Source organism: Panthera leo, chromosome E2 (genome assembly GCF_018350215.1).
Source record: "Panthera leo isolate Ple1 chromosome E2, P.leo_Ple1_pat1.1, whole genome shotgun sequence".
In the NCBI taxonomy this organism is placed as follows: domain Eukaryota; kingdom Metazoa; phylum Chordata; class Mammalia; order Carnivora; family Felidae; genus Panthera; species Panthera leo.
In genome coordinates this window covers 15,872,309-15,896,485 of record NC_056693.1, presented here as the reverse complement: position 1 = coordinate 15,896,485, position 24,177 = coordinate 15,872,309, and the positions used below count along the sequence as shown (strand labels likewise).

The window sequence follows — 24,177 nt, the reverse complement described above, 5'->3', positions numbered from 1 at the left end:
GGGAGCTGTGTGGCATCTTCCAGTGAGCTCAGCAACAGCCGTACTTACCCAGCACGTGAATCTTGCCTTTGCTCTGATCAAAAGTGGCATTGCTGGATGGGGGGAGTGGGGGGAGCGATGCCGCAGTGGTTCCCTCTTTCATCCATGAGAGTCATTGTTCTGGACTTCTAATTACTCTCCTGGTTCAGGGTTGCCCATCTCGGGGGCAGGATGAATCTGGACCTCCTACCCAAGTATGACAGGTACTGGAGATTCTCAGTTTGCTCATGTCCCCAGGTAGTGGCCTGGTGCCAGTCCCTGTCCCCTGGTGGTGACTCATGAGGGTTTTAACCTCTCCACAACTCTCCTCTCTTGCTGCTGGACAGTGCCTGGTATGTAAAAGACACTCAGTAAGTGTCTGCTGGCTGAAGTAATGATCCTAGCCAGCATTCACCAAGCTCTTACCGTGTATAAAGGCCCTGCTCTAAGTGCTTTTCTTGTAATTTCTCATTTAAGCCTCAGAATGACTCGATGGGGTAGGTACTGTTATCATCCCCCTTTCCCTGATAGGGAAGCAGGTCCTGAGAAGTGCATGTCCAAAAGCGGGAGTGTCAAAGTAAGGATTCAAACCCAAGCCATTGGCTCCAGAGTCCAGGCTCTTAAACACTCACTGTGCGGTCTCTTGTGGATGGACAGATGGATGAACGGGGTGGGCAAGCAGGACCATATGGACTAGTTCCAGCCTCTCCACTCCACATGTGGTCTCTGTTCTCCTATTCTGGGACAGCCCTGCTTCAGCTCTCAGGCCCCTTCGTGTCTGGAGGCTTGAACACCTGTCTGGGCACAAGATTTTTCTATGATTCTGGAACCTGCACTTCCCCTTTCTCTAACAAACGCTAACTGGATATTCAATATTGTTAAGGAATTCTTATTTTTTTAAAATGTGATAATGATACTGTGGTTCTGCTTAAGAAAAAAGTCCTGATCTTTAAGCATACATTCTGAAATACCTGTGAACTGTTAAGGTGTTCATGATTGGGTTCAAAATAATATGGGCAGGCCGAGAGTAGAGGGAGACTGTGTGTATGGGTGAATGAAGAGATGAAGTGAGATTGGCCATCAGTTAATAACTGTTGAAGCCGGCCGATGGGGGATTATTATATTCTCTTTTCACCTTTGTATGTTTGAAATGTCTCATCCTGAAAAGTAAGAAATAAGGACAACGAAAGTCAGAATTTGTGTATTTTGAGCTCAAGTGTAGGTGTGGGGAGTTCCCTGCCCCTGCCCAGTCCACTTGTATGATAAAAACAGGGTTTTTTGGTTTTCTTGTTGGTGTTTTCGTTACGGGAGTCAGTGGTTGGCCCAAGGCTTTGGAAACCCCTTAGGTAAAGCAATGTCCAGGAGCAGTGAGGACTCTGGAAGGTTCCAGCGGCCACACGCTTCTCCGGCTGCTCTGAGCACCGGCTGCAGTGGCATCGGCTCTGTGAGTCAGTTTCCAGAGGTCCTGCTTCCCTGAGAAATGTCTCCCTGCAGCACCTTGACCGTGGGGCCCCTCCCACATTTTTTCCAAAGACATGTTTCAACAGGAGGCATCAGATCCTCCCCCAATCCTCCCCTCAGGACAAACCTGCACCCAATCCTTCCTTTGATGGGTCTCTGTTAAAGCCCCACATGGAACCAGAATCCGGCATTTGGTTTGCCTCTGGCACTGCAGTGGGAGGCAGGGAAGGTGCCCCCTTTCAGTTCTGACTTTTGCCAACAGAAGGAAAGGGGCAAGATGCAGCTTGTGACAGACAGACGGCGCCTGGGACCTGATGGTATTCCTCTTCAAGCCTACGGTTAGAACTCCTTCACGACACAAGAGTAGAGAGGCCCCTGTCGCATTTGTTCTTTTGGGGACTCTCACTTAGCCTGAATCCTTGTGTGGAAATGGCATGAAAAGAGGACACCCTTGTTTGGGGGTTTCTGCTTGGTGTTTGCCTCCCAGGTGGGTAGAGATGGTTGTTGTGAACCTGCTCTGGCTCTGATCCTGCTAGAGGCTGGCATGTTCCAGCTGAGGATGAGTTCTTTTCTCCGGTGCCCCGTGTCTCTACACCACATGCTTGGTTTGTGGGCAGGGGAGGCAGGAGAGCCCCTGCCTCAAACCCCTGCCCCCAGCATTCTCTTCGGTTCTGCCCTTTCTTTTTCTTTCAAAGGCTCTGAGGTGAGCCCAGTGTGGAGAAACCACTAGGAGTGCTGTCAGCAACTTAGCTTGATTTTCCCGTGTGTCCAGTGTAGACCTGCACGTGTGGGATCTGAGGGTGCCAAACCCCAAATAGTGACTCTGCATCTGATTTTTCAGCTTACTCATTCAGCGGGTGTTCACTGAGCTGAGCAGTCCTCCAGGAACGGGGAATGTGGCAGTGAGCAAGACAGACAAGCTTCTCCCCTCCTCGGGCTGTCCTTCAAGTGGGGGGTTCAAACAGTAAACAAGATGGTAGTAAGTGCTAAGCAGAAGAAATTAAGCAGGGAAGGGGGATATGAAGGATTAGGTTGGTAGCAGGTGTTGTGTTGAGGTTTTAGGCAGGAGGGCCAGAGATAGCCTCCCTAGGAGGTGACTCGAGTACAGGCCTGAAGGAGCTGAGGCAGTGTCAGCAGTGGGGGTGTCAAGGCAGAGGGAGCAGCCAGTGCAAAGGCCCTGAGACTGGGCCTGGTAAGATTGAGGAGCTCACAAGGAGGCCCTGTGGCCAGAGCAGGAGATGAGGGCAGAGAAGTGACAGGCTTGCTGATCTTGTAGGATCTGGTACAAGTGTGTCTTCTCTCTGAGATGGGGAGATATTGCAGGGTTGATTGATTTATTAAATTTCATTAAATTTTGAAAAGTGGCCACATGTGCATGAAACCGAAGGCGCAAAAGTAAGACAGTCACCTCCCTTGCTCAGAGGCCACCACCATTCCCGTTTCTTGCTGGTGACCAACTTCTTGACACCGCATTATTGGAGTGAGTTCCCTGGCTTGTATTAGGTTGAGCCATATGAAATTACCTTTTTGCCGTCCAGGAATGTGTGAATATTGGCAATTTTATGAGGTTTGGTGTAATAGCTTCCTTTGCACAGCCTGAGAAATCTGACCAGGGCTTTCCTGCTGCCGGGGTTAGTGGTCGGAGGCCAAGACTCCCCTCCCCCTTTCTGTATCCCACACTGCTCTTTCAGTGACCGGCCCAACAGTGTCAGCAGTGCCGGCGAATGCAGAACCCCGGCCCCACCCACAGCCCCCTACCCAGTCTTGCTATTAAGCCTGATTAGAGGCTGCCTCTTCCTGCTGGGACCTTACCTGGGGGTGGCGTTTGTCATTCTTTGGCTTTCTGCATCTTGGTGCCACCAGTTTTGAAATCACAGATAACTCCCAGAGGGAAGGGCAGCCCTGGACTCTTGCCAGATGTTTGGCATGACTCACATGGTGGGGGTGCTCTCTGGGGCCGGGCAGAGCTGGTGGGCATTCTGGATCAGTAACTGGGCAGAGTAGCTGGCAGAGTGTCCGTGGGATATCTGCTGGGGCTGCGGAGGTTCAGGCTGCGGGAGGAGGTCTGAGGAGTGATGGAGAAAGGCCTCAGCCCCTCCTGTGTGTCGCATCCCTGCACTGACCGGGACAGTCTCATGTCTCTAGAAGCCCCAGGGCCCTGGGCTGGGTTCTGGGTGTAGTAACATAAAGGTAAAGGAGTTCTGGATCCAGCTTTGGAGGAGCTCCGTTAGGAAGTTGTGTCAGTTGGTATGCCTTTGGTTGCAAACAATAGTAATAGCAACAAAAGCAGCACCGAATAGGTAATTTATATAATGTCTACCCTGTGCTAGGCACTGTGCTAGGTAGGCACATCCCACAGAGTGACTCATCCAGACCTCCCAACAATCCTGTAAGAGAAGTATTCATTTTATTCCTCTTTTGCAGATGAGGCAGCTAAATTTAAATAACTTGCCCAAGGTCACACAGCTAGAGAATGGTAGTGACAAGATTTGGACCCAAGGACTCTTGACTCCAGAGGCCTTGCTCTGAAATGACTTGTGTGCTTCTGCAGTGGTTCTCAAACCTTAGCAGACAGCCGAATCCCCTGGAATGCTTGTTAAATTACAGATTGCCAGGCCCCACCAAGAGTTTCTGATTCAGTAGGTCTGGCTTGAGAATCTGCATTTTTAACAAGTAGTCAGGTGTTACTGGGTGCTCCTCGGCCTGAGAGGACATCTGGAGTACCACTGATCTATTGCAGTAGGAAACCCAGATGAAATTGGCCTGAAGTCAGATTTATGATCTCATGCAACAAAGAAGCCCATGGTTGGCGCCACCTTAATTGATTGACTAAGCACTTCCACAGTGCCTGTAAGCAAGCCCTCTGTTGTGTCACTGTGCCATCCTTGGTTTGTCTCCTGTGTCCTCAGACTCTCCTCGTGGCCACAAGATGACTGCCACAGCTCCAGCTGTCATACCCCGACAAGGCTGCATCTAGTAGTAGAAAGAGGGCATCTATTTATCACTCAATGTTTATCTCTAACAAGTGAGGAAACTTTTCCTAGATACTCTGCCTCTCAGATTCCCCTCATATCTCATTGGCCAGCATTCTGGCACGTGACCACACCTGGGCAAATCACAAGTAAGAGCCGATCATGATGTAGTCTCAGGGCTGAGGCTGGAACTGTCCTTACCTGAAGCACATGACTGCTGGGAAGACAGTGGCTACAGGAATAAAATTGGAGTACTGTTTTTTTGTTTTTATGTGTTTTTTTTTGTTTTTTGTTTTTTGTTTTTTGTTTTTTTTGAGTACTGTTTAGGAAAGGACTTGGAGAAAGGGATGGAATTGGTAGGCAAACACCTGGGTCTGCTGCAGAAGTTAGTAAAACAAAGTGGAAGCATTGCACTCATACATTTTCATGTCATTGTACTGACCCGCTTTGTTTTGTAGTTACCTGAATCAGGACATCACTTTTGTTCTCTACTAATGTCCACCTTCGAGAAGATGTACGCAGAGTCCCTGTACTGTAGGAGCTGTCGGTCTTATCGGGAAACCCAATATTTTGTTTGAAAATAGAGGCAAACCCAAGCTGAGTGATGAGGCAGCAGTCTGAGGGGCAGTGTGCATGTGTTTGAGAGCATTTTCTCTGCTCAGAAACACTTGGCTCTCCCTCCTCTCTCTGCTCTTGACCAGTTGCTGTTCAAAGTGCTCCTCGCAGAGGCTCAGTTTCCCCTCCTGAGGACTGGCTCGAAAGGTGGTTGTATGGATGAAAGGAGAGGATGCAGGTCAGGTGCTTACCCCCGTTGCCGGCACGTGGTTGCTTACAAATATGATCTCTGCTATTAACACATGAGATTTATTAATTGAATAATTAAATTACTATTTAATGATCCCGCCCCCTCCTTCTAACAGCCTGTGAAAGTGACCATTCATTTTGCAGACTGAAGTTTCCTGTGGATGCCGATTAGTCCCACATATGGACAGACACAGTGTAAAGTTACTGCCCTGCCAGACTACAGAGGGAGTGAGGAATGGAGCGTGGGCTTGAGCTGAGGTGGGGCTGGTAGTGATACTGACCTCCTAGGTAGTTGGGTGGATGCCGTGCATTAAAGTATGTAAAGCACTTAGAACACTGCAGTCCTGGCCCCCAGTGAGCACTTAATACACACCGTATAGGTGGTCCTTGGACAGGTCAGGGGTTAGGGGCACTGACCCCCCGCACAGTTGAAAATCTGAGTATAACTTTTGACACCCCCAAAACTTAACTACTAATAGCCTACCATTGACCTGAAGCATTACTGAGAACATACACGTATTTTGTGTGTTGTATGTATTTTATATGGTATTCTTACAGTGAAGTAAGATGGAGAAAAGAAATGTTATTGAAAAAGTCATGAGGAAGAGAAAATACATTTATAGTACTGTACCATAAGAACTACATAAATGGAGCTGCACAGTTCAAACCCATGTTCAAGGGTCAGTGGTATTTTTTTGTGGGTGAAAAGGGCAGCAAGAATCTTTATTTTTCTTCCCTTCAGCTGCCCATAGTTACCCCCTATTTTAAGGTATAAGCGGAATCTGATTGAATCTGAGGGCAGAATGTCATGACTATAGCTGATAGTTGTTGAGCATTTTTTGTGGGTTAGGCTAAGTGTTCCCCCATACAGACCTCACCAACTCTCACACACATCCCATTTTACAGATGTGGCAACTGGGACCCAGTTGGGGCGGGGGGGCAGTCTCTCATCTTGAAAGGGGATCTGGGTGTAGTGGTTAAGAACTGGAAACCCAGAGTCGCTGTGCTGGGATTACCTCTCTGCCCCACCACTTTCTTGCTAGGTGATCTCCACGCTGTGACTTCTCTATTTCTGAACTTTCTCACTTGTGAAGTAGCAATGATAATAGTACATCCTAGGAGGGTAGCTGTGTGGGCTAGGGGAAATAACTCGTAGGAAGTGCTTAGAAGGGTGCCTTGTGCAGAGTGAGTACCCAGGCTCTGGTGGTTGTTAATATCAGGCAAAGCCATTCCGGGCTGTGCTTCCAAAGCTGGCCGGAGGGGCCCAGAGGCGGTGCTTAATCATTAAGCTACATTGCCTCTGCCTCTGCCTGAGTGAGCAGACCGGGAGTCCGCACCGGGAACGGAGCCCACCTTTGGATTGTGAGGTTGTGAATGAAGCGGGCAGGTGCCAGCCCAGGGCAGGGGAGGCTGTGGGCACGGATCCAGCCCGGCTCAGTCAGTGAACAGGTGGCCCGTTCCTGGATCAGCAGTAACAGGCGAGCCGTCTTTGTTACCTTGGAGCTTTCTCTTAAGCCCATTCAGGCTCCTCAGACCACGTGTCTGGTGAGTAAGGAGTCCTTTTTTTTTCCCTCCCCCAAAGGGACTGCTGGCGAAACAGTCCTCTTTGGGAGCACGCCTGTTTGCGCTGAGCTCCTCGTGGGGGAACTCCAGTGGCTGGCGTGTTCCCGCGGCTATTGAATAAGTCGCTGTTAGGAGCTGGCACGGCAGGTTCCCGTTTCCGCATTCCAGACACCCACAGTAGGCCGAGCGGGGGAGGCACCGGCCGGGGGCAGCCTGCAGAGCTCGGGCAGGTGGCCTTGCCGGGTCCCGGCCAGTCACCTGCCAGCTCTGTGATCACGGCTGCGCTCAGGACGTCTCTTGGGTGAGTGATGTTTGCTAAGTTTGGTAGTAACTTGTAGAGGAGAGAAAGGTAATGATGTGTTTCTTCTTTTCGGGAATTAGACTGGTGGCTTTTTTGTTTTCTTTTCCTCCCTTCCTCTGGCGTGAAGTGTTTACCTGTCTGCTCCTAACTGTGAAGAACGGTGGGCGGAGTATCGAGGGAGTGAGAAGAAAATGGAGGATATTTTCTCTCCGGAGAAGGAACCAATTGGTGGATGTTGAGCTCCTGTGGGATGCAAACTTCTGTGCCAGGGGCTGTGGGACATCCCGGCCTGGTACAGGGGAGCTGTGTGATCTCAGGCAGGTTCCTTTCCCTCTCTGGGCCTCAGTTTCCCCATCTGATGAAGGGGGAAGTAGGAGCAGTACCCATTCATCTTTCCAGTGAATCGTTATGTAAAGTGCTCACAGCCTGGGCAGGGAGTCGTCCTCAGTGTCAGCTAGCCCTGTGCCCCTGCCCCCCAAATTCCCTGGCCTTATCTTTGACTTCTTAACTGCTGCTGGCCGCACTCCAGCTGCTCAGGCCTCCTTCTGTTCCTCCCTGAGGGCCTTTGCCCTGGCTGTTCCCTTGGCCTGGAACACTTCCCCCAGTATCCCCAAGACTCCCCACCCCCTTCCAGGTCTCTGCTCAGATGTCACCCTCTCCGTGGGGCCTCTGTCCCTATTAAATAGCACTTTCTCCACCACTCTTAGTCCTTCACTGTGCTTTATTTTTCTTCATGGCATTTATTACTACTTGACATACTTGTTTATTATCTGCCCCTCCCCCCCCCCACCTGTAGGCTCCATAAAAGGGCAGGGACTTCGGTCTCTATTCTTGTAGAGCAGTTCCTGGCATGTGGTAGGTGTGGGATAAATTATTTTATGAATAAATTTATGATATCAGGTGCAACATTGTCCGAGGATGGATGACTGTCCCCATTTGGGGTTTGAGTTAGAATGCCCCCAGACCTGCAGCTGTGGGGGAGGTGGCATTCCCACACCCTCGCTTTGATTCTCATCAAGCCTGTCTGAGGCATCAGGGCCTCTGGCTTCCTGTCCCTCATCCCCTGCAGTCTGGAGAATCCGGGGCCTGCCAGTGGCTCATCCGGGCAGCCTGGATTCATGTGGCTGGGATCAGACAGCCTTGGCCCTGGTGAGAGTTGAGGCTGCGTGCAGGTTAAATCGGGTGGGGAAAGCTTTGTCCAAGACACTGCCCGCACGTGCACACACCTGCGTGTATCTGGAGAGCCCACTTAATCGCCAGGTCCTGCCCAGTGTTCCTGCAGTAAGGTCAGGGAATGCCTTGGAAATCAGAATTAACTGGCCAGGCATGGTTTATTGGTCTTCCCTGCTTTAACAGGCAGTAATTCTTGTTCGGGGGCTGAACGCATTGTGATTAAATGGCGAACTCGGAGAGTGTGTCGTGGCTGATCCCACCTCGTCAGTGCTCTGGCTCCTGGTGTCGGCAGTTGGTTCTGTAAAAGTGTCCTGGGCGGGGCTTCCCCAGGCTCTGCGGAGCGAGGTCAGTGGCCCTCTCAGATTTCTCCGGACGGCATGAGACACCGAGGCACCGAGGTGCTGATGGACTGCCGGCTGCATCCTGCACTGCCACACCTTTGGGCCTGAATGTGCCAGGTGTCCAAGGAACTGCTCCTCCAGCAGTTAACTGTGCCCTTTGAGCCCCAGGGGCAGTGGTGCAGTTTCAGTGCCCTTCCTGAAAGACTGTGGCTCTTCATGCTCAAGTCCCAGCACTGCCCGCACTCTGGGCACAGTGCTTGCCTTCTCCGGGCCTCTGTTTCCTGATCTGGAAAATGGGAATAATTAATAATTCCCACATTAGATGAGAAGTTCAGGTGAGATCAGGTGACCTAGTCAAGCACTGTATCTGGTGCATAGAGAGCACTCGCTACTTGGGGGTGATGATCATGAATTAACTCCAAGCTCCTCTTCAATTTTTTTCTGTCCCTAGTTTGTGGACTCCTCTCTGCCCCACCCCCATGTCAGCATCCTCCCACAGTCCTTCACCCATAGTAACAATCAAGTACTTATGTGCGTATCTTTCTACCTTTCCTCCCATGGTTATATAATCCTGTGGAGAGAAATAGTATCCTACAAGGGATAATATTACCCTCATTTTCTTGCATTTTGCTTTTTTAAAAATATTTTATTTTTGAGAGGGGGGAGAGGGAGAGAGGGAGGGAGAGAATGCGAGGGAGGGCAGACACACACACACACACACACACACACACACACACACACACACACACACAATCCAAAGCAGGCTCCAGGGTCTTAGCTGTCAGCACAGAGCCCAGTGTGGGGCAGGATCCCACGAACTGTAAGATCATGACCTGAGCCAAAGTTGGATGCTTAACCAACTGAGCCACCCAGGTGCCCTGCATTTTGTTTTTCTAACATGGCAAAACCATATAGATATGCCTCCAGATTCTCAGATAGCACTCAGATTTGTTCTTTTTGATAGCAAAAGATGTGTGTAACACATGGTGGTGTGGGTGTACCATAATTAATTTGGCTAGACCATCACTGATGTGCATTCCCTTTGTTTCTGTTTTTTTTTCAAATTATTATTTTTATTGATAGCCTTCTTTAATTAGTTTGCAGGTGTCCAACCTGCTTAGCCACCTTGTTAACTTAAGCTCTAAGCCTTTGAAAATGAATATGAAGTAGTATTAGTATAATGATACCTCTTGCCCAGATAGAAGATGTGTTTTCTGAGGGTTCTCACCAGGTCCAGCACAGTGTTGAACTTTCTACTTTAAATGCTTTTTAATTATAAAAGTAAGTAATAGATTCATCACCCTTAATATGGGTTAGTTGTGTTTAATGAGTACTCGTTAACAAAATAACAGAAGGTTCATATTTTTTTTCCATTTTAAGGATCTTTGTTATCAATATGCAAGAGATTTTGTTGGGATCTTTGATCGATGGGCACATATCCTTTTTAGGTGGCACTTTAATTATGGGATATATTTGGCTTTGTGAAACTTGTACAGTGGTGTGCCCAGATAGAGGTTTATTCTAGTTTTCTATTGCTACATAACAAGGCACCCTAAAACTTAAATGCCTTAAAATGACAGACTCTGCTTTACTGAGGCTCATGCGGACGGCTCTTCTCCTGGGCTTAACCGGAGTTTCTTACGCTGCAGCAGACAAAGGGTAGATGGAGCTGGAGCACTCAAGATATCTCGGCCACATTGTGCCTTGGAGATGGCTGGGCCCCTCTCTCTGTAGTCTCAGGATCTCTTCTTCCGTGTGGCCTCACCAGCCAGTAGCTGGACTTACAACATGGCAGCTCAGGGCTTCTGATGAGCCTTCGTAAGGCATAGTCCAGAGCTGGCCCAGCTCACTTTCAGCCTCATTCTGTTGGCTCAAGTGAGTCACAGGTCAGCCCAGATTCAGTGTGGGAGGGACAGTGGAAGACTTGAGTTCCGAGAGATGTGCCCACTGGGGGTCATCTTCAGAGACTACGACAGCCTTCGTTTTCTCACGTAAGGAGAGGTGCAGAGGTTAGCAGGGAAAGGTGGTGCTGCAGCTTACCATCTCTCCAGTGTCCCAGGCTCTTCTTTATCTGCACTGCTGCTGCCCTTAGCCTCGTAGCGAGAAGAAGGCTGTTCCACCTCCAGCCCCACATCCTTGTCACAGGCAGGAAGAAGCAAAACTCTTAAGGAAGGGAGACAGTACCTCTATTGTAGGACACCAAAGCCTTCCCTGAAATCTTTAGCTGACTTCTGCTCGTGTCACTTTGGCTAGAGAACTCCATGACGTGACCACCCCTAGCTACGGGGGAGTCATGGAAATGCAGTTTTTAAATTTGGACTTAACCACCACCCTAAATGAAGGGTCAGTATTGAAGAAGGGAGAATGGACATGAGAGTAGGCATCCAGAAGGGGTCTGTTCAGACAGCTAGAGAAGTGGTGAGGTGGCATCTTGTATTCGTTTATCATCTGTTCAGTAAGTACTTGGGATGAGCAGTGCACCAGGCTTCTTTCAGAGGCTGCAAGTATGAGGGAAGGAAGCACAGCTGGGGGTTAAACTGACCAGGATCATTTGTAGGCCTTCACTAGATCATTGCTCAGCTCATGGCTGTCCTCCATGTGCATGTTAGAAGTTAGACTAGTGAGAATCATAATAACCAGTCTCATTAAGGGCCTCCCTTGTGTAGAGGAGCTGTGAACCAACCCATTCAGTCTTCACAGTGGCCCCATGAAGTAGGCACTGTGATCACCCTTCCTTTTCTGATACAGAAACAGAGGCACAGAGAAGTTAAATAACCTACCTGCCTACTTACCGCAGCCAGGAAGTAGTGCAGTCAACGTGTGATCTCTGGTGGTCTGGCTCCGGAGTCCGTGAACCACTGCGCTATATTGTGTGAGTTCGTTATAGGAAACATTTCTTGTTGAAATGAATATTTAAGTGATGGCAGAACAAAACATGAAGCAGAAACCACCTACTACTTCATCCCCTCCGCTCCTACCTCCTGCCTCATTGGTCCCATATGTCAGTAACTTGGTGTACATGCTCTCTCACCTCTTTCTAAATATATTCCATTTTTTTAAAGATGGCCTTTGGACACGCAAAATCAGATTAATCGGAATCCTTGGTGCATGAAACACTGGTGTTTTTGGCTCATGCAAAATTGTCTGTTATAATTAACAGTAGGCTATTAGGACATTTTAATGTCCAAGGAATTTAATGCCCAGGAATTAGGACATTTTAATAACACATGAACCTGTGTGGTACTTCCCATTCCATACCCTGCCTCCTGTCCCAGAGGTGACCACCATCTTGAGTTTTTTATTTATCATTCTTTGTCTTAAAAAGAACTATTTTTGAACTTTATGCAAATGATACTGTACTGTATATAGTTTGGTGGGACTTGCATTTTTCCCATAGTGTTGTGAATCTAAGAGTGATCCAGACTATTTTTGTATAGCTGTAGTTCATTCTGGTTTTTTTTGCTGCTATATAATATTCCACTGGCTGAATGTACCACATTTTTATGTTAGTCATTTGCATGCCAATGAACATTTCATTAGTTTCTAGATTTTTTGCGATTCATGGGCTACTGTGAATGTTGTTACACATGTTTCCTAGCATGTATTGACATGAATTTCTTTTGGGTGTTATTAGGCACAAGATTGGCGGGTCGTAGGATGTGAGCATCTTTGACTTCGCCAAATACTGTCAGACTGGTCTCTGAACGTTGCCACCAAGGGCTTGGTTTGGTAAAACTTTTTTATTTTTTGCCAGATATGAAATGAAATCTCATTGTAGTTTTGATTATACTCCTCTGAAGACTGATAAGGCAGAATATCTTTTATCTTTCTTCTGGATAAAACTTGCTCATCACTTTGCGGCATTTTAGTATTGATTTGTAGGTGTTCTTTTTTTTTTTTTTTTTTCCCCCAGAGAGAGAGCTTGCATGAGCAGGGGAGGGACAGAGGGAGGGAGAGAGAGAGAGAGAATGAGAGAGAGAATCTTAATCAGGTTCCATGCCCAGTGCAGAGCCCAACACAGGGGGGCTCGATCTCACAACCCTGAGATCATGAACTGAGCAGAAATCATGAGTTGAACGCTGAACTGACTAAGCCACCCTGGTGCCCCTGTAGGTGTTCCTTATATACGCTCGACCCTTAAACAGTGTGGGAGTTAAGGGCACATACCTACCCACATAGCTGAAAATCTGTATATAACTTTTGACTCCCTAGAAGCTTAACTACTAATTGTACTGTTGACCAGAAGCCTTACTGATAGTGTCAACAATTAACATGTATTTTGTATGTTATACATATTATGTACTCTATCCTTAAAGTAAACTGGAGAAAAGAAAATGTTATTGAGAAAATCATAAGGAAGAGAAAATACATTTATAATACTGTATGAACTATGTAAATGGACCTGCATAGTTCAGACCTGTATTGTTTAAGAGTCAGCTGTGCTCTGGTTACTAATCCTGAGGCAGCAGCCTATTTAACCTAATTGAAAATGTGGTTCTCATGTCATTATTTCCTTGGTTGTTCCCACCCGTTTACCCTCTCCCCAGCTCCATGATAGCTCTTTGTGTATCTGCAAGCTCACAGTGATTCTTCTTTGGAATAGTTCTCAATTTATGGACGTTTTTATACATTTGTATAGATATAGGACTTGTTCCACTCACTCTGGATGGTCTTTTGATCCCAAGTGTATCAGGATTAGGTTCAATTGCATATGATAGAAAACCGTATATAAAACAGAATACAATGGCCTAAGCAAGATAGAAGTTTCTTTCTCTATTACATAAAGGAGCCCAGTGATATAAGCAGGCCAGGGCTACATTCTTATTGTGGACGCAGGCTCCTTCTTCCTCTTGGATCTATCATCCTTGTCCTGCCACCTCATGATTCAATATGGCTGCTCAAGCTCCAGCCATTGCATCCCAGCCAGCAGGAAGGAAGGAATGAAGATGGGCACCCCTGTCTTTTTAAAAAGACTTAATGGAGGGGCGCCTGGATGTCAGTTAAGTGTCTGACTCTTGATTTCAGCTCAGGTTATCATCTCACAGTTTGTGAGTTCAAGCCCCGCATAAGGCTCTGCACTGACAGTGCAGAGCCTGCTTAGGATTCTGTCTCCCTCTCTTTCTGCCCCTCCCCCCACTTGCTCTCTCTGTCTCTCTCTCAAAAATAAATAAACTTAAAAAAAAAAAGACCTAATGGAAGTTGCACACGATAATTCTACTTATATAGACTCTTGCTCAGAACTTAGGGTACAATACATAGTTGCAAGGAGTCTGGGAAATGTAGTCTTTATTTCACATGCCCCTGTCCTTAGCTAAACATCAGAATCTGGGGGCACCTGGCGTGGCTCAGTCAGTGGAACATGGCACTCTGATCTCAGGGTTGTGAGTTCAAGCCCCACGTTGGATGTAGACATTACTTAAAAATAAAATCTTTAAAGATCAGATTCTGCTAAGTTAAAAGGGGAGACTAAACATTGGATTAGGCAGCCAGAGGCTTTACTAGTTCTGAAGTGTTCCTTAAAAATGGCTCTTTTTTTTTTTTTTTTAGTTTTTTAACGTTTATTTTTGAGAGAGCACAAGTGGGGGAGGGGCAGAGAGAGCGGGAGACAGAATCTGAAGCAGGCTCCAGGCTCCAAACTGTCAGCACAGACCCGGACGCAGGGCTTCAACCCACGAACTGCAAGATCATGACCTGAGTTGAAATTGGTGCTTAACCAACTGATCCACCCAGGTGCCCCTCCCTAAAAATGGCTCTTAAAGGAGATGCCAGGCACTAGGATGGTACCTGAAGGTCATGTCGCTTTGGTTCTTTGATTTATTACACAAATATTAATCGAGCCCCTGGTTTGTACAGATGCTGTTTTGGGAGCTGGGACGACTGTAGTGAACAAAACAAATGAAATTTCCACCCTCATGGAGCTTACGTTATAAAAGGGAAGACAGATAGTAAAGAAAGACATATATAGTAAGTCCAAAAGAGATAATCGGTGTGAAAAAAAATGAAGGTGGGTACATGGAATGAGAATAAGTAGCATGTGATGCTATTTAATTAAATCTCCCCCCAATTTTTTTTAATGTTTATTTATTTTTGAGAGACAGGGCAAGCGGGAGAGGGGCAGAGAGAGGGAGTCACAGAATCTGAAGCAGGCTCCAGGCTCTGAGCTGTCAGCACAGAGCTCGATGTGGGGCTCGAACCTATGAAGCATGAGATCGTGACCTGAGCTGAAATCAGGAGTTGGATACTCAACTGAGCCACCCAGGTGCCCCTTTTCAAACCATGTTTTAAGGTTATTTAAGTAATCTCTACACATGCTCCTCCTACTGAGCCAGCCAAGTGCCCCTATTAAATTTTGAAGACTTTTGGTGCTGTTTGAGAGAGTGGGGTTAGGGAAGGCTTCTTTCAGAAGATGACATTGGGACAGAGGTGAAGAGAGGGAGTCGCAGAGCCTTGTGGGTATCTGGGGGAAGAGCATTTGGGTGAAATAAGGGCCAGTGAGAGGTTCTGAGGTGAGAAGGTGCCTGGCATGCTTGAGGAACTTCAGAGTGCCTGCAGGGCTGGAGAGTGGTGAGTGAGGGAGAGATGGGGCGGTGGCCGGGGGGTGGGGGGCGGGAATGAGAGGGGTGATGGGGGCCGATTGTGTGGGGCCTTGGGGCCACAGTAAGGACTTTGGCTTTACCCAGACTGACACGGAGCTGCAGGAGGAAGACGTCATGTGATCATTAGCCCTTGGCGGTGAAAGTAATCACGAGCTGCTTTCTCAGCCACCCTCTCGGTTTAATCACCTCTAGACACTGTTTGAGAAAAGTCAATAATAGCTTCAGCTCTTCTTAGCTCATGACCACTCTGGGTTTATTTGTATAGGCTGCTGCCCACCCCCACGGGATTATTTTATAGTTAAATAGTTCAGTTCTTATCTATGAAAGATAAGATTTTTAAGGACACAGTGACAATATCATGGTCATGATTAAGGTAACTAACAATAATTGCTTGACATCATCTAGCATCCAGTACATTTCAGATCCTCTCATAAAAGTCTTAGAATTGATTTGTTCCAATCAAGGTCCACTGTGGGATTTGGTTCACATGCTTGTTAAGTGTCACTTAATCTGTGGGTCCCCCCGCCATCCCCATTTTTCCCCCCTTTTTTCTTGGATAGTTTATTTGTTGAGAAAAGCCACGTAATTTGCCCTGTAGATCTCCCACAGCCTGTGTCTGGGGTTGTATTTCTGTGGTGGTGGCTAACAAGTTCTTCTGTCCCTGTGCTTCCTGCAAATGGGTGGTTGGGTTTGGAGACTGGATCAGATTCAGGTGTGAGATGTGCACACACACGCATATTGGTGTGTGTTCTGGGTAGGGATGGCAGGGCATTCTCCTGGCTGTTGTGTGTTCTATCCTCAGCAGATGGGTAAAGCCTGTGTTCTCTTTCAGTGACGTCCTGTAGTTAATGGCTGTAAATAACCATTTCTGACAGCTGTGATTTTACTTAGGGTTTGCAGAAATTGTGACACTTGTAATTCTGTCCTCCTCTTCGCTTATTAGCTGGAGTATTCCTTTAGAGAGCAACCTTTCTCATCTATTATTTAGTTACCCTGAGGGTACTGACTCTTTTGAACTTTTGTTTACATTAGAAATGAGTATTGAACGACTGGGCTGGTGGCTTCTGATCTGCGGATTTTTCCTTCGGTGATCCAAATCCTCTTTGTTTTTGCATCCATTCATTCGATGTGTACGGGCCTCTACTGGCACACCTCATCTTGGATTTGGGAATAAACAGATGAACCGCCACAGTCATCTTACTGTTCAGGCGCAGCTGCTTCGGGCCTTACCTTTGACCAGGTGGGGCCCTGTGTTCGTATGTGTCACCCACCGTAACCAGGGAGAGATGACTCTAGGCCGTTGTTGACATTTCCATTTTTTGTTCTCTTTCCCTGGCCATGAATTTTTCAAACCTACAGCCTCTAGAGAGTTCTTGTTCCATGCCAGGGGATTAAGCCTTTATGCTTGGGGCAAGAGGTTTTTGAGCATTTGGATTTCTTCTGATCTGAAACTCTCTTCCTAGACAAAAGAACAAAAACTGGCTCTGCTCCACGGAGAGGCTCTCCTTCTAGTAGCCTGGCCAGGGGCGCGCTCTGACCCCAGGCACTGTTGTCTGGGTCATAAATTCTTTAGAGCACTAGCACGCATGAAATCATTTGGATGCCTTGGGATCAGTTACGCATTATATTGCACACTACCTAAGGGCTTTCTTTTCTTCTGGAGATTACAACACATTTACTCCGGGGGGGGGGGGGGGGGGAAGGGCAGAGATTTGATGTAGAATGATGTAGAATTCATTAATTCATTCAGTCACTGACTTGTGCCTTTGGCAAATATTCATTGAGCATCACATGTGTTCCCAGTGCTCGGGTCAGAACCTGAGAAGGCCTGTCCTCCTGGGGTTTTGGTTCACATTGAAGGACACAGAAGAGAAAGTAGTAAACAAATTAATAAGGTGTTTCAAGTGGGGTCGAATCATGCTGTGAAGTGATGAAGCAGACTGATGAGAGAGCCACCTGGAAGGCGGAGAGGGCTGTGGGAGGCTGGGGGAGAGCTTTGTCGGGTAGTGATAGCAGCTGAGACCGTAATGGTACGAAGGTGCCAGCCTCTCGAAAGATCTGCGGGAAGAGGTCCTGGCAGAAGGAACAGCAAATGCATAAGTGCTGAGGCAGGAAGGAGTTTGGTGGGTGGAGGAACAACAGAACAGTGGTGTGGCTGGAGCCTTGTAGAGAAGGAGGTGGAAGGGTGGGCAGGGGTGGGAGCCGGGGAGAGGGCTTGGTGTTTATTCTGAGTGTCCTTGCTGTCATTGCCTCTGAAGGAGTGGCAGTGGAACAAGGAGGGAGGCAGCCTTCCCTGGAGGGAGGAGAGGTGCCTGGCCTGCAGAGTGGCATTGGTGCTTGACAGAAGTGCATGGCCTGACAAGTTGCTAAGGGATTGGTCAGAGCATGGGGAGGGGAGTAGATTTTCCAGGGTTTCAGGCTTTGGGCTGCAGGTTTGGATGGATGGCAGTAATGACGGTCCCCGGCCCCCTTTAACTTGGGCTGGGGTGTCCTACTCACACACGTCTCCTGTAACCCTCTTTACGGTAGACTCTTACTCCCCATTTCGCAGATGAAGAAACTGAGGCCCAGAGAAGCGAAGCCCTTGATCCTTGTCCCTCAGCTACTTGGGTCTGGTTTGGAACCTCGGTGGCCTGACCCACAGTCTGACCTTACTCCCCTTTCTCTCACTCCAGCCACAGCTGTTAATTCATGATGTTGACACAGCCTGTGCCCAGGAGGAGCTAATGTCCTACATTTATGAAACCAGGAAGGGATCAAGTCCACATCGGTGGCCCTTCCACCATCCCCACTAACCTAGATCCTGTCGTGCCTTTTATTACAGTATTTATTACAGGGCAGAAAACAGGGACTTTCTGGGTGCCGACACATACGTAACTTGACACTTGGGCCAGATAAGGTGTATATAGGCCCGGGACTTGGAGCTCCTGAGCCTGCTTAACTGATTGGGCTGAAAGCCTCCTTGCCCATCAAACTCTTCTTATCTCCTCCTCCAGCGATCCACATGTAAAGGGAGCTCACCCCCCACGGGGTGTGTGTCCTGTGTGATACCTCAGCCAGCCACATGGCTTTCCTTGGCATCTTCTGGGAGACAGGTGTGAGCCCACCCTCCATCTGCATGTGGAGCAGGTGAAAGGAGGTGCTGACTTTGGTCCTGCTTGTTCTCCCCTTGCATGCTCCTCTTGGAGATGCTGATCATCTCCTACTCCTTCTTGCATTTAGGTCGCTTGGCAGAAATTTCATATTGATCTTTTTTTTTTTTTTTTTTTTAATTGATTTAAAACTTACATCAGCCAAATGCCGATTGTAAACATTTCAAGCAGTGGAGCAGTATGTAAAGCAAAGCATGGCATTTCCTTGTTCCTCTCATGTCCCTGGCACCTGGCCCTCCCCCAAGTGTCTCTCGCCTGCCCAGAGTGACATTAAATGCGCTCTTCTTGCTGTGCGTGCAGTAGATCGTGTTCAAGAGCCTGGGCTCTGGGGCCACGGTTCTTCGGTTCAAACCCCAGCTTTGTCATGTACTGATTTGGGCCTTTACTTAATCATTCTGTGCCACAGTTTCCTCATGTGTGAAATGGTGGTGATGGTCCTAACGTCTTGGCTTGTAAGGATTCATCGTGCTAATATAGGTAAAAAAGTTAAGAGTGGCACCTGGCATGTGATAAGCACTCACGTTAGCTCTTTTTATTACACATACGTATGCCTATAGTTGTTTGTTGTACAAACATACTCTCTAGGTATGTTGTTCTACAGACGGCACTTTCCTTTAACAGTCTGCCTTGGAAAGCCTACTGTGGCAGTGGGTCAAGGTCAGCCACGCTCTTTTTGATGACTTCATAGTGTTCCATCCCGTCAGTGCCGTGTTACTGGACATACTGCTCACTTCCACCTTCCATATTGTAACTCTGAACATCTCACACACAAAAACCTTTGTTTTCTCCTTAGATTTTTATTAGACAAAGTTCTGGAGTTGCAATTACTGATACAAAGTGTATAAATATGTTTAAAGACTTGCGATATTTGTTGCTGACTTGTCTGTTTATTAACCATAGGTATTTCCTTGTTTGTTGCCTGTTTTTCTAGGGGGTAGTTTTTATTTCTTATTGATTTGTAAGGTATCTTTATATTACTGAAGGTAGGAATCATTTGTTACAGGTTGCAGATTTACATCCCCAGTGAGTTGTTTACCTTTTAATTTTATAATGTTACTAAATATCACACTCAGGTTTTTTTTGTTAATGTTGTTGTTTGCTTTTATGCTTTGGCCTTTAATTTAAGATGAGATAAATACTGTATTTTCTTCCTACTTTATAGTTTCTTTCTTTTTCTTTTTTCTTTTTTTTTAAGATTTTAAGTAATCTCTACACTCAACATGGGGCTTAAATTCAAAACCCTAAGATCAAAAATCACATGTATAGGGGCGCTTAGGTGGCTCAGTTGCTTAGGCATCCAAATCTTGATTTCGGTTCAGGTCATGATCTCAGGGTCATGAGATCAAGCCCCATGTCTGGCTCTGTGGTTGAGCGTGGAGCTTGCTTAGGATTCTCTCTCTCTCTCTCTCTCTCTCTCTCTCTTTCTTTCTCTCTCTCTGTCTCTCCCCCCCCCCCCCACTTCTCCCCCACTGCACTCTCTCTCTCTCAAAAAAAAAGAAGAAGACAAAGAATCACGTGTATAGCTTCATTGTTCACATCCAACATCTGGAATTTTTTTTTTTTTTTCTGGTGTTAGGTGGGATAAAGATCTTAAACCTACGCCCTGCCAATAGTTAATCAGTTATCTCTTGCAGTATTGATTGAATCATCTGTCCTTTCCCACTGACTTGAAAAGCTTAGTACAAGCCTGGTCCTGGTCTGAGTGTTTTTATTGTTCACCTTCAGCCCCTGCCATAACTCAGTGAAGCAGATTGGTAATACCCACTTCACAGCGATGAAACTGAAGCACAGAGAGGTGACCTTGCTTACTGTCTAGCAACTTGGATGAGGCAGAGTCTGGTTTGGAATAGAGTGGATTTAGTCAATAACTGGCTGCCTTATTGCTAATGTATTTTCAGCGGCTTTTCCTGCAGTTCCTTGGCAAACTTTCCTTTTGTCCATGAGTGATTGTCGTCTTGATGGCCCCTCTGCTGCAGCTGACTGTGTTAGGCCTGCCCCCTGCCTCACTGCCCAGCCGGGGCTTCCACGATGATGATAAATGCCAGTGGAGGTCACAGGCAGGTGTGGGTGCCTCAGATGTTTTATCCTGCAGGACCGCCCTTGATGGGGGCCCAGTTAGTCAGGGCCCAGAATTTTTCTGAGTTCCTAAGAAGTCCACGGTGGCCAGTGTGTGGCCATGTCAGTGAAGGACTCATCTGTCCCCCATGGCTGGGCCCAACCAGGGAAAAAGCCGACGTCAAGGGTGACAACTTGAGTACATGCAGCAGTGGACAACATTCTGGGACCTTGATTGAGATGAAGAAAAAAAGAAAGAAAAGAAAAAGACAGAGGTCTACCAATGGGGCTGTGGGGAGCTCAGCAAAAAGATCTGGAGCTCTGTTGCTGGATCAGTAGAACTGGTTGCCCACCTGTGTGTCGTGAGGCCTGACATCAGACTGCTAAGCTTTGCAGCTTTGCCTTTTCTTGGCTGGGTGTCCTTGGGCAAGTAACTTAACCACTCTGTGATTAAGATGAACCTCAGCTTCCTCTTCTGGAGTAATAATGGCTCCTACCCTAGGTTCTTGTGAGGAATAAATGATCCCTGCAAAGTGCTTGGAACTGTGGTTGGCACATAGTAACCACTCAAACAAAGGTTAGTCATTGTTTCTTTCCTTGTCCCCTTTTCTGTGTTCCTGAGGGCGGGGATAAAGGTTCCAGGAGATGTACAAAAGTGTGTGCAGGCAGATATCATCACTTAGGTATTTCCTGAACACCTACGAGATGGCACACAAATGCTAGGGCCACAGCGGGGCCCAGGATAGACACAGTCCCCACACTTCTGGCCCTGACATTCTCGAGGGGAACTGGACTCTAAACAAACATAAATAATGTGATGTTAGGTAGGGAGATGTGCTGTGAAGAAAACCGACCAGGGGGAAGGCTGGAGAGTGGCACAAGCTACTATTTTAGCAGAGGTGATCAGGGCAGACCTCTGAAGAGATGACTTTAATCAAGACCTGGATATGAGGAGCCAGCCATGGAAACATCTGGGAAAGAACATTCCAGACAGCATAGTAAACACAAAGGCCCTGAGGCAGGAGCTTACAGAGTGCATTCTAAGAAGTACAAGGAGGCCCTGTGGCCAGAGGGCTATGAGGGAAGGGAAGGTGAGAATGGCAGAAGATGAGCTTAGAGAGGGAGCCAGGTAGGAAGTTCTTGGCCTGGGTTCTTTGGGTTGAAAATACAGGAGCCCATGTCCGATCCATCCAAGCCTAGAATTCTGAGATGCATCCTGGAGCTTGGGACAGGCATTGTCTGCTGGTGTTGTGATCAGCAGACCTGGGGCCCAGCCAGTCTCCCCTCTCCATTTCCCACCTCTGCCTCTACATTCTATTTGGTTCCTTCCCTTTCTAGGCTTCTCCAGGCATCAGGGTGTCCCCAGGCTCCTTCCTTAATGGGGTGTCCAGGTCCCAGCCACAGTTGAAGACTTGACTGGCTGTTTCCATCCTGGAACAGGGGTCTGATCCAGCTTTGGTCTGTTGGCTATCTCTCCTCCAGTGAGCTCTGGCAAGGCAATAAGCATGACACACACACTTCTCATAAAATGAAGACTTTCTTTGCCCACCTGGCCTGGGGCATCATTCCTGTTCTTACATATGAAGCATTATCACCTTGTGGTGAAGAACCGGGGCCAGAAGGCCTGGATTCAAAGTTCAGCTGCTTGCTAGCTGTGTGACCTTGGGTTTATCACTTCACCTCTCTGGGTGTCAGTTTCCTCACCTGTAAAATGTGGATGGTAAATGTTTCTACCTCAAGGGGCCATTCAGAGCGTTAAATAAGTTTACGTAAAGAATTTAGTTTGGGGCACCCGGTTGGCTGTTGATTGAGCGTCTGACTCTTGATTTCGGCTTGGATCATTTCACAGCTTTGTGGGTTCAAGCCTCGCATGGGGCTCTGTGCTGACAGTGTGGAACCTGCTGGGGATTCTCTCTCTCTCTCTCTCTCTCTCTCCCTCTCTCCCTCTCTCCCTCCCTCCCCCCCCTCCCCCACTCTCTTTTTCAAAATAAATAAACTTCAAAAAAAATTAAAAAAGAAAGTAGTTTGAGCCATAATAAGCACTCAAGAAATATTATTTATCATCGTCCTTATTTTTCCTCCATGAGTTGGATAGTGCTCTGTAGTTCAAGCTAGGACTTGGGAACAGAGTCTGGAATTGATCCCAGCTCCACCCCAACTAGCTCTGTGATCTCGGCCAAGTGAGTAGCTTCTCTCTGCCTCGTAGGGAGAATCACAAGCTGACAGGACTTGTTCACTGCATGGATGTGTGTTGTCTAAGGTTTGGGGTTCTCGTGAAAATGCCAGCGATCCCAGGTGTCTGGGTGCAGTGCAGCCCTGGCTGCAGGTCTCACCCCATGAGTGTGAACTGATGGCAGGGGTGATGTTTGGACCTGCCTCACCTCCTTCACAATGGCTCGTGCAGAGCCCTTCTCTATGTGGCATGGCAGCACAATGCTCCCTGTAAGCACGTCCTTCACCTCTTAGGCTGAGCTCCGTAAGAGCAAACCCAGGTCTGACCCACCCAGCCCCAGGCCCCCAGCAGGCTGTGCTGAGTGGGAGCACAGAAACACCTTCATCAGGTTTCTTGTCTTGTCAAAGACATCTGAAAAACAGCTCAAGAAGTGTCGTGTTTGTGTCTGATCATACCTGTTCCCTGGACAGTGGCACTCTGAAACCTGGCTGGGAATTGACATCACCAACAGTTGGGATTCTCTGGCTTTATTCCTGGAGCATCTGTTGGGGCAGGTGTAGTGGATATCATCTGCTGGTTTGGCCCAACAACCATTCATGATTGTTTTGTGGTTTTCCTTTTGAGGATTTGCTCCCCCACCATCCAGTTCATTCATTCACTGAGCCCAGCTGTATGTATGATACTACTTTCTCTGGTGGGGGAGGGGGATGGGGGTGGCAATGAATCAAAAGCCCTGCCCTTGAAAATGAAATGGGGGTAACTAACTATCTTAGAAGTTATAAATTATAAGTTATGCAATAGATAACTGTACATTAGCTAGCAGGATTATAGCACCAGCACTTTCTAATTTCAGTAATTACACTGTAATTGAGAGAATATCATTGTTCTTAGTAGACACCCACTGATTTCTGTAGGGGTTAAAAACAAGAACAAATTCAGGGAAAAAGGGAGGCAAACCACTATTAGCTGAACAATCATAAAAATGGCTAAGATATTTATCTTTTTTCAGTTTGGGGGTTGTCATAAAGGCAGCCCTAACGAAATGCTCTGTTGTACGGAATAGGTTTCTGCTCAACAAATCAGTACTTACATTCACAATTTGAGTTTAAAGATTCTGGGGCACCTGGGTGGCTCAGTCGGTTACGCATCTGACTTCGGCTCAGGTCATGATCTCACAGCTCATGAGTTCGAGACCCGCGTTGGGCTCTGTGCTGACAGCTCAGAGCCTGAAGTCTTCTTCCGATTCTTTGTCTCCTTCTCTCTCTGTCCCTCCCCTTCTCATGCTCGCTCTCTCTCTCTCACAAAAATAAGTAAACATTAAAAAGTAAATAAAGATTCTGAAAACTTTAGTGTGTAGAATGTTTATAGATTGTTTTCATTTTTTTCTTTATATTTGTATTTTTCAATTTCTGGAGAGAACTTTTAGAAACAGGAGTATAAAAACAACTTAAAAAGCGCCTCCCCCACCTTCTTCCGCCTTGCGGAGCATTCTGGTCCATGTGGTTTGGATGTGGAACGGGAGCAGTCCTGGGCCATTCAGACTGTTCTCTTCCTCTCTGCCCCAGTGA

The 24,177-nt window shown here is 47.4% G+C and overlaps 1 protein-coding gene across 6 annotated transcripts in view; it reads left to right on the top strand.

Moving 5' to 3' along the window:
- Nucleotides 1-24,177, top strand: part of SIPA1L3 (signal induced proliferation associated 1 like 3) — a 237,245-nt gene that overhangs the window by 7,617 nt on the left and 205,451 nt on the right. The window contains exon 1 of one of the 6 annotated variants that reach the window (XM_042919976.1): nt 6,944-7,119. The exons of the other annotated variants lie outside the window; for them this stretch is intronic. The gene's annotated coding sequence lies outside the window, so the exon portion shown is untranslated. Of the gene's footprint in view, nt 1-6,943; nt 7,120-24,177 lie in introns of those variants that run through there. 6 annotated transcript variants of the gene reach the window in all.